Source organism: Triticum dicoccoides, chromosome 2A (assembly GCF_002162155.2).
Source record: "Triticum dicoccoides isolate Atlit2015 ecotype Zavitan chromosome 2A, WEW_v2.0, whole genome shotgun sequence".
Taxonomy (NCBI): Eukaryota; Viridiplantae; Streptophyta; class Magnoliopsida; order Poales; family Poaceae; genus Triticum; species Triticum dicoccoides.
Genome location: NC_041382.1, coordinates 702,998,619 through 703,008,935, shown reverse-complemented (window position 1 = coordinate 703,008,935; position 10,317 = coordinate 702,998,619). Strand labels below are relative to the sequence as shown.

The following is a 10,317-nucleotide window of genomic DNA, read 5'->3' as shown; positions in this document are numbered from 1 at the left end:
CCGTTGCCCCCTCCCCCTCGCTCCCGCCGCCGTCGCCCCCTTGCCCCTCGCTCCTGCCGCCGTCGCCCCCTTGCCCCTCGCACTGCAGAGATGCGTAGCCCGGTGAAAGGTGGAGTTGCTGGTGGCGGCGCTCCGCCCGACAGCAGAGGAGGACCCGTAGTGGATCCAGGCGAGCTTTGCGGGAGCTCGAACCCTAGCAAGCCGACGGAGGAATCAGAGGAGGAGGACCCGCAATATTCGATGGAATACCGGGCGGCGAGAGCATTTGCCGCGGCGGTGAAGGCCAATCCGACGGGAAGCCAACACATCGGGTCATCCTACGGCGGCGTATAGTGAGATCCACTTTTCTTTGCTCTTCCCCTTCCCGTTCTCCATTCAATGAGTACTCCTCTTCAATTGCGTTGCTAGTGTACTCTAGGGTTAGGGTCCATATTGCTCTATCCTATCAGATGGAGTAGAGTAGATGTTGTGGATTTGTTGTCATGTGCTCTAGTGTTGACATAATTTAGATTAGTTCAGATTCTGTGATTTGTTTGTCCTGTGCCCTAGGGTTGACATTTTTAGATTAGTTGACAAATAAGCTGATTTAGTTGATTTTGTAAACGAGCAGCAAGGTTATCCTGGTATAGTATATGATTATGATATTGTTATTCAGTTTATTTTAGGTACACTGTTAATTGGAGTGAAGTTAGACATTTGGTTAGGTTCACTGTTAAATGAGTTATCCTGTTATCTGCTTTATAAGTGACAAAGGATTGTATTAGTGCACTGACATGAGTTGTTTCATTAGTGTTATTCAGTTATAATTAAGCACTTATACTGCTATGTATTTTATATTATTTGCAGTCTGGATGATGAGGTTTGGGAATTGAGGATGCATTTCCATGACAGAGACAATATTGAGAGATCTATGATGATGTCAGACATAACATTTTACAACCTAGTAGCACTGATAGAAACAGAAGGTTATGGATTTAAAGATTACATGTACTATGTCAGGGATCCTGGGCTAGGTATAGAAGGAATGGAAGAAATAGATGATGATGACAAGCTTGAGGAAATTCTAGACAACATAGCATTGCAAAATCAAAAGATATTGAATGTGACAGTTGTTAGGGCCAGTTCTCCCAATGCTACAACTATAAACACCAGCCCCAATGTTATTGAGCAGCAAATCCCTCTAGAAGAAATTGGAGAGCCCAAACTATATCAGATAGATGAAGGAGGAGTGCTGTTCAGTGCAGGAAATGTGCATGTAGCAGCAGGAAGTTCAGAAGCAGCAGAACTGGAGCCAGTGCCCATACAGTTTCAAACACAGCATAGCACAAACAATTTGGAGGAGCAACTTGCTTTAGGTTATGTATAAGTGGAGGAAAATCCTGTAAACAATTCAGAGGAGCAAATGGAAATTGAAAAGGTTATGGAGGAGACAAGGAGGAAGGAAATTCAAATGTTTAGGAAGAATAAGAAAAATAAAGAGAAGGACACTTCTTTGAAGAGAAAAGCTGAAGTGATGGATAATGAGGAGGACAGTGATGATGATGATTTGGAAGAATATGGTGATATCCTTGCTAGGCTTGAGGAGATGAAAAGACAGAGGGAAGATCCACTCCTTCATTTTGAAGGGGACACAGATGTTGAGGAAATGTATGAGACAGAGGAGGAGGATGCACTATATGAGCCTGAAAGTGAAGAAGAGGAGGAAGAGGATGAAGAGAGTACTTTGGAGGAAGAGAGTAATCTGGAGCAGGTAGGGCAAGATGGACAGAAGAAGAAAAGGGAGAAGAAACACAGAAAAGGCCCAACAAGCAGATCACATGCAAGTGTAGAGGAGTTGTTTGAGGAGGACTGGATACCATCTTCTGATGAAGACAGGAAACCAATGGACTTGGGTGTGGAAGATGATGATGGTGCAGAGGCATTGGCATATGTTTTGCCCAATGGCAGGAAAAGCAGAGCTAAGAAGATGAAGAAAAGGTTATGGTATGATGAGAATAGAGCTCACCCAGCAGAGCAATTTGTGAAGCATCTTTGCTTCATTGATGTGTACCAGTTCAGGAATGCACTTCAAACAATGCACATTGCACAGAACAGGAACTATGAGTACCATAGAAATTGCAGTGACAGGGTTATAGCACAATGCATAGATGAGACATGCCCTTTTTATATAGCAGCTTCTCAGATTGCAAATGAGAAGACTTTTACCATAAGGAAGCAGTATGTGGTGCACACTTGTCCTTCTGTGTCAGAGAACACAAAAGTTACTGCTAAGTGGGTTGCAAAGTTTTGTGAGGAAGCAATCAGAAATGACCCATGTAATTAACACTGCAAAGAGCAAGTATGGAGTGGAAATATCAACCCACATGGCATACAGGGCTAAGAAGGTAGAAAAGAATGTTGTGTTAGGAGATCAGAAGGCCCAGTACACCAGGATTAGGGATTATTTGCAGGCTGTGCTAGATACTAATCCAGGTTCAAGGTGTATAGTGACAACAAGACATTTGAGGGAGCATCCAAGCACAAACCCTATGTTTCATGGATTATTCTATTGCCTAAATGGATGCAAAGAAGGGTTTCTGAGTGGCTGCAGACCATTCATAGGTAATGGCTTGGTATCTAATGTGTGTTTGAATAATGTGTGTTTTCAAATAGTTTGCCTAATGTGTTTACTTGTTATAGGTCTGGATGGATGCTTCATAAAGCTCACTACTGGTCAACAGATCCTTGCTGCTACTGGAAGAGATGGGAACAATAATATATTTCCCATTGCTTTTGAAATTGTTGATAAGGAGGACAAAGATTCCTGGACTTGGTTTCTGTATCAGCTGAAGGTAGCACTAGGTGGCCAATCTGGGAAGTTTGGCAACTACAGAATAATTTCAGATAGGCAGAAGGTAATGAAATCCACTTGTGCTAGCTTTCATTTAGTTCTTTCTAGTAGTTACTTGCATTTAGGTGTAGCTACTTTCTGTACACAATCATACTTCTTTCTAGTAGTTACACAATCATTTAGGTGTAGTCACTAAGTTAGCTTTACTTAAATTCACACAGGGCCTGCTTAAAGCCATAAACAGAGTCTTTCCCAATTGTCCACAAAGGTTTTGCCTCAGACACATTTACCAGAACTTTCAAAATGCTGGGTTTAGAGGGCCAGAATTGAAGAAATACATGGATGAAGCAAGTTACTCATACACTGAACATGGTTATAATGTTGCAATGGATGAGTTGAAGAGAGAGTGTGAGGCAGCATGGGCTTGGCTTAGTAAAATCCCAAAGCACACTTGGGCCAGACATGCCATGGACACAAATTGCAAAACAGACTTAGTAGTTAACAACTTAAGTGAGGTTTTCAACAAGTGGGTTCTAGATGTCAGGGCTAAGCCAATAAGGACCATGGTTGATGGAATTAGAACAAAATTAATGGTCAAGTTTAATACAAATAGAACCAAGACTCAGACTGTCAGATGGGAGATTTGTCCAACATATGCAGAGAAATTAGAGGAAGCAAAGAAGTGGTCTAGAAACTGCCAATCATTGATGGCTGGCCCCAACCTTTTCCAAGTTACTAGTGAAGAGAGAACATATGCTGTCAACCTAGCACAAAGGACTTGTGGGTGTAAGAAGTGGGATATGACAGCAGTTCCTTGCAATCATGTTGTTTCTGCTATACACAAGGCTAAGCTTCAGCCAGAGGACTTTGTTCATAATTTCTTCAAAAAACCTATGTACATGGCAGCTTACAGTCCTATAATATATCCTGTACCTGGCCCTGACATGTGGCCAAGGACAGATAGTTTGGACATTGAGGCTCCTGTTTTCAAAGAACACAAGGGCAGAGCACAGACTAAGAGGAGAAAGGGCCAATTTGAGAAGCCAGCTCCCAAAGACACTTCAAGAATGGCCTCAATTACCTGCTCCGACTGTAAAAAGGTGGGACATAGGTACACCAATTGCCATGATGCTCTAAAGCCTGCACTTGCTATGAGAAAGAACAAACATCAGGTAACCACTCTGCTATGAGAAAGACTAAATTTATTGTTACTTTGTTGCTTACTAATATTAAACTACTTGTTTCATTGCAGCCAAGCACCAGCTCTTACCCACCTGATAGTAGAAGCACACCAGCACCAGCAAGGAGGGCAGCCTCTGCTGCTGCCAGTCCAGCTCCAGCAAGGACTGCAGCTTCTGTTGCTGCCACTGCTGGTGGATCATCAAGGAGGGCAACATCTGCTGCCAATCCAGCTCCATCAAGGAGGGCAACATCTGCTGCCAATCCAGCTCCATCAATGAGGGCAACATCTGCTGCTGCTCCAGCTAGGAGGCAGCCAACTGCTCCAGCTGCTCCCAAAGGTAAGGCAGCAGCCAGTAAATCTTCATCATCTGCTCCCAAGAGTAAGGCACCAGCTGCTCCCAAGGGTAAGGCACCAGCAACCAGATCTTCATCAGCTGCTTTCATGCCTCCAAGACCAAGTGATGGTTCCAAGAGAGTCAGGAAGCCCAGCAACAGAATGAAGGATTACTTGACTGCCTCTGGTGCAAAATGGTGATGATTTGGTTGTGTTGATGTTTTTATCAAACTATGGCATTTTGGTTGTGTTGTGAAACTATGTTGTTGAAGTTGTGCTACTCCAGTTATGCTACTCCAGTGTTGATGGTGATTTGGTTGTGTTGATGTTGTATCAACTTTGGAATTCTAGTAGTCCTATGATGCTCAACTGTTATGATCAATTTGTGTCAAACTATGGCATTCTAGTAGTACTGCTGATGCTGTGATACTCTTGATGTTGTGATACTCTTGATGTTGTGATAGTCTTGATGCTGTGATACTCTTGATGCTGTGATAAAAACCCAAAAACCCTATCTTGGCCTACTTGATGCCTCGGCGTCGATAAAAACCCAAAAACCCTATCTTGGCCTACTTGATGCCTCGGCGTCGATAAAAACCCAAAAACCCTATCTTGGCCTACTTGATGCCTCGGCGTCGATAAAAACCCAAAAACCCTATCTTGGCCTACTTGATGCCTCGGCGTCGATAAAAACCCAAAAACCCTAACTTGGCCTACTTGATGCCTCGGCGTCGATAAAAAACCAAAGACCCTAACTTGGCCTACTTGATGCCTCGGCGTCGATAAAAAGCAAAAAACAACTCCTCTTGGCCTATTTGATGCCTCGGCGTCGATAAAAAACCAAAAACCCTAACTTGACCTAGTTGATGCCTTGGCGTCGATAAAAAGCCAAAAACAACCCTAATTGACCCTACTTAACTCAGAATCATCAGTTGAACAAGAACATACTAAAGCAAAAAATCATCATTTGCAAACAGATTACTTAAGATAATATTAACCAGCTCTAAATACCACCAAATTCAGCACTAGTTCAAATCCATACATAATCATAGTTTGACATTCAGCACTAGTTCAAATAGCACCACATTCAGATAGTTCAAATGCAAACATCTTACTTAAGATTACATATCCATAGTTCAGGAGTACTCATAGTTAATAGAATTTAAACTACTATCATTATAACAAATGCCAAACCACACCCTGCAAAAGGTCAGCAAATGCCAAATGATATTGCCCATTCTTCTCTTGCATTCCTTATCCATTTATGATGGCCTTGATGCCCTCCAGCTTCACATTGCTCTCTTCAACTGTCTTCTTGAGCTCATCAATGTGGATCTGCAAATTCTTCTTCTCTTCAGCTAGCTTCAACTTCATGTTCCTAATGACAGTACCTTGAGCAGCTGCTATGTTCTTCAAAGTGTCATACTTCTCCTGCAACTTGGTTGTTTCAGCATCTTTCCTTTCTATCACTGCCCTCTGCTCCTGGCCATCCATAAGTGCATTGACATCTTCAACCAACTTCTCATAGCTGGCCTGGAGTTTCTTCTTCTCTTGTGTCAGGTCATGAATAGTAAACGAATGCATCAGACATAGGCCACAATTTGGACAGTGCATTCTCAAGGGTAGTGGGCCAAGATGGATCAATCCATTCTACTAGTCCACAGTTTTTACCTTCCTGGAAAAAGAGTATTAACAAAATGAATTACATAACAGTGACTTGCTTACAATGATAGGCTAGATTACTTTATACTAAAATTCAGATCATGCTCTAAAATAAAAAACTACTAAGTAAACAATGCTGGTGTGCTAACCCATGAATATTCTGTCCTAAAATAAGCTAACATGACAGAGTTAAAAAATGACCTAACTAAACAATATTGCCAGATCCAAACTAAAAAATGCTGGTCTACCAACCCATGCATCTACTCTCTTAAAATATGCTAACCTGGCAGAATTAACAAAATGACCTAACTAAACAATGTTGCCAGAACCAGACTAAACAATGCTGGCAGAGTAAACAATCAATGAATCCACTGTCCAAACTTCACAGTATAATACAATGCCTGCTTCCACAGTAAACAATGACTGGATCCACTATCCTAACCTCACAATATGATACAATGACTGCTTCCACAGTACATATCCATGATAAACAAATGACATATCTGTTTGGTAAATCGACAACTTCCAATTAGTTCAGCTGGAACCATACCTTCTCTGCACAACAAAGAAACCTCCTGCCAGTGTGAATCCCTTCGAAAGCAACACGCCTTTCTGCTGCCTTCCCGTGTCCATGGCACAAAACATACATATCTGTCTCAGGGCCCTCAAAATCTGAGTCTTCGGTGCTAGCAGGAACCTGGAGTGCAAAGGAATGACAGATATTTGGTCCAATGATTGAAAAGAAGCTCATTCCAAAAATCCCCAAATATCAAACCCTAACCCTAACTCTGAGAACTGACCTTAATGGTGCCGTCGTCGGAATCTGAGCTCATGTACTGCCTGGTGTGCTCGCTGCTATCTGACCCATCACTCCACGACACCATGGCGCTGCGGCAGCGGCGCGACGCGGTGGCGACGGGTGCGGCGACCAAGAACAGAGCGAGAGCGAGAAGAGAGCGAGCGAGCAAAGTGGAGAAGGAGTAACGGTTGGCGCTTTTGACTGCTAGGACTGAACGGCACCGTCTAACGCCGTCTGCCGGCTGTCGGGACGGCCTGGAGTGCCACGTAGGCGAAAAACAGGCCCCAGCTGTCATAAACTCACTTAACACGGCCCGATCCGCCGATCCGTGATTTTTGCAAAAGAATTACGCTAGACGTGGTGCTGTCTGCAGCGAATCTGTATCCTAGTGATTTTCACAAACCTAGCCCTCAAAGTGGTGGTTTTATGCAATTTACTGATCATGTGAGAAAGCGTGAAACAGCCAAGAGACTGGAATTTCAGACTTCAACAATTTTATGAATTGTACAGATGAATTTGAATTAGCCAATATAATGTATTTTCATTCATTTTAGCTCATTTATTAAATATAAACGTGTGCCATATTTTACCTTTAATTTGTGCACATTCAGTCAAGATGGTCCCACGTGTCAGGGCACATGTGGTGCTCCACTTCGACTATTTTTTTCTTCTATAGCCGGTTTCTCCACCCGTTCCACCACACACTCGGTTCATTATCCGGTTTGGCCCAGATCATCGACAACATGCCGACACCATTGGCTGCCGCGAGGTGGTCAATGAGCTGGGAACACGAGAAACGGATGCCCGAGAGACACGACAGGCGGAAGCACGGGCTCAGCTTTCACTTGAATCCTATCTTGGCGAGCTTTAGAATGGCTAAAACTAATATTTTGTGTAAATAATAGTTATAGTAATATATTTATGTATCCCCAAAATGATTAAACTTAACCAAACAAAACATTGGTTAGCAATTTTGAATTTGGCTCGGGCTTGGTATTTTCACCTGGGCTTTGTTAAACCTGGCCCAAAACCTAGCCCAGCCTCGGTATGTCTAATTCAACCAGCTGTAGGTGATATCAAATCGTACATGAGCGATGATGTAAAAAAGCACCATACATGCGTTCACATATACTCATCACATTATCTTAAATTCCAATGCAAAAAAAAACATTATCTTAAATTCTGGTTCTTACATCACCATCCAAGACCAACTAATCAATGCGATTGCGTGGCTCGGAGGATAACCTCCAACCCCTCCAGCCCCAGCGTGCACTTTGAGTCGAGCCATGTACCAGGAGCCTCTGTTTTTCCTTTCTTTTTTGTTATTTTTCCCTTTTTACTTTCTAATTATTTTCTCCTTAACCTTTTTGCCTTTTCACCGAATTTTAAAAAATATTCATGAATTTTTTTAAATGATCAAGAATTTTCCAAAAATGTTCACAATTTGAAATATTTTTCCAGAGTTCAAAAAAGTTCGTGAATTTGAAAAATTGGTCTCATATTTGCAAAAAGGGAATTTAAAAAAATTATAATTTTTTTGGAAAATTGCTCCTGGATTTGAAAATTCTCCCCTATTTCATAAATGTTTAAGAATTTTAAAAATAATCCAAATTACGAAAACTTTCATGAATTTGAATATTTTCTAAGATTTAGAAAATGTTACACAAATCCAAATAATGATTACTAATTTGGAAAATGTTTCTAAAATTCTAGAAAAAAGTTCCAAAATTTGAAAAAATTACTGTTCACGTATTATAAAAAAATTATTGCATTCCAAAAATATGTGCCAAATTTTTAAAAATATTCCTAAAATTTAATAAATACAAATGGAAACTGAAAAAAGAAGAAAACACACACAAACAAATCAGTTGAGGGAAGGAAACTGGGCCCTTTGGCCTAGTGCAGCACGGATCTATTCCTCATCGGTCCGAACGACGCTTAATGCTGCAGCGACCACGTGCCTCCCTTGCGACCACGTGGCACGTCATAATTTTCTCTTCCTCTTCCTTAGCAAAATAGCAATGTATTCTCATTTATTTATTTTTGTCTAGATTACAGTATCTCTTGGTTCGAATTTAACCCTTCTCTGTGTTGTTTGTCCTAAATATTTTTAGGTTACAACAGTTGTATGTATGAAATTGTGCCTAGTGGATTAAATCTTATTTAATTAGATTTAATTGTACTCCCTCCGTAAAGAAAATATAAGATCATTTAGATCACTACTTTAGTGATCGAAATGCTTTGGTATTTCTTGATAGAGGGAGTATGTGTTTGGGCAAAACGTCAGGCATTAGCTATTGTTTTAACTTGTAATTAGATATACTTCATTGGCTTCATAATTTTTGATATCTTATTTGTTAAGTGCAGATAATGGACAGTTTCTTCTAAAAAGAAATGCACCATCACAAGATGCTCCTGAAGACATGAATTGGGAGGAGGAGATTCAATATGATCCAGGCAAAAGGAAATTGATAGAATATTAAGTGATGATGTTATTTTTGTTTTGTGGAGAACGAAGAAACAGAAAAGGTCATCAATGATCATGTGGTTGAGTATTTCATGTCTTGGAGGAATAGATTATACTAAAGGTAATTTTTTTTAAAAAAATTAGCAAATTTAAATACTTTGATTTGGGCATTTTTTTTATGTTCTACTTGAAAATTTGATTCTAGTTTTTATATTGTAGGTTAATGACCATGATATGCGATGATGTGTTTTAATTTGAGAATGCTAGACCTTTTCAAGTAATTTTGTCATTTTTTTAGCATTATATTTAAGCAGTTTGGCTGTTGCATTTTGTTTTACAAATCGACTTCTATTATGTTTGGTAATCCCTATTACAAGCTATGACGGACATTTATTTAATGCATCCACGCTTGAAATTTTTCTCCATGGTTAAGTGGTGCATCAGGGTAAGATTAGCTTCAGCTCCGCCCCTGCCCGTCTGCAGCAAGAGTATCAAGGAGGCCCCCTACATGCGCCCGGACACCCGCGCTGAAATGAAGGTAGTGGACATGCCCTGCATCTGCCTCGTCCTCACCGCCGCCAACAAGCAGATCATCAGCGTCCAGAAGTTCGTCCACTGCTTTGTTATGCTTATAATTAGTATTTCCATTAGTGAAAGGAAATAGCACACTATAGCGTGCTGGAGAATAACTCGTTAATGTGTGTCGCTATAGCGCGCTAATAGCAAATCTTATGTGTGTCGCTATCTTTTTGCTATAATGCGCTATTTTTTCACTGAATCTGGCACGTTGGTAATTTTGCAGCTTACACCGTCGTGGCGCCACTGCCGCAGTCGCCATCCAAGCATGCGTGAAAGAGTTCCGACCATGGGGTCGTACCAGGGAAAGGCGAGGGAAGGAGTGATCGTGGCAGAATAAACTGAATATAAGTGTGTGCGTGCGTGCCTGTATGCCGAGCTAGTGAGCTATCATAGAATGTACCTTCTGCCATTCTGCTATGGCATGTTACCCACTTATCGGAACGAACAACAGTGCCTTCCGTCTG

The 10,317-nt window shown here is 41.3% G+C and overlaps 1 pseudogene; it reads left to right on the top strand.

Moving 5' to 3' along the window:
- LOC119358140 overlaps positions 1-1,366 on the top strand; it is a 3,377-nt pseudogene extending 2,011 nt beyond the window's left edge.
- The last annotated feature ends 8,951 nt before the right edge of the window (positions 1,367-10,317 follow it).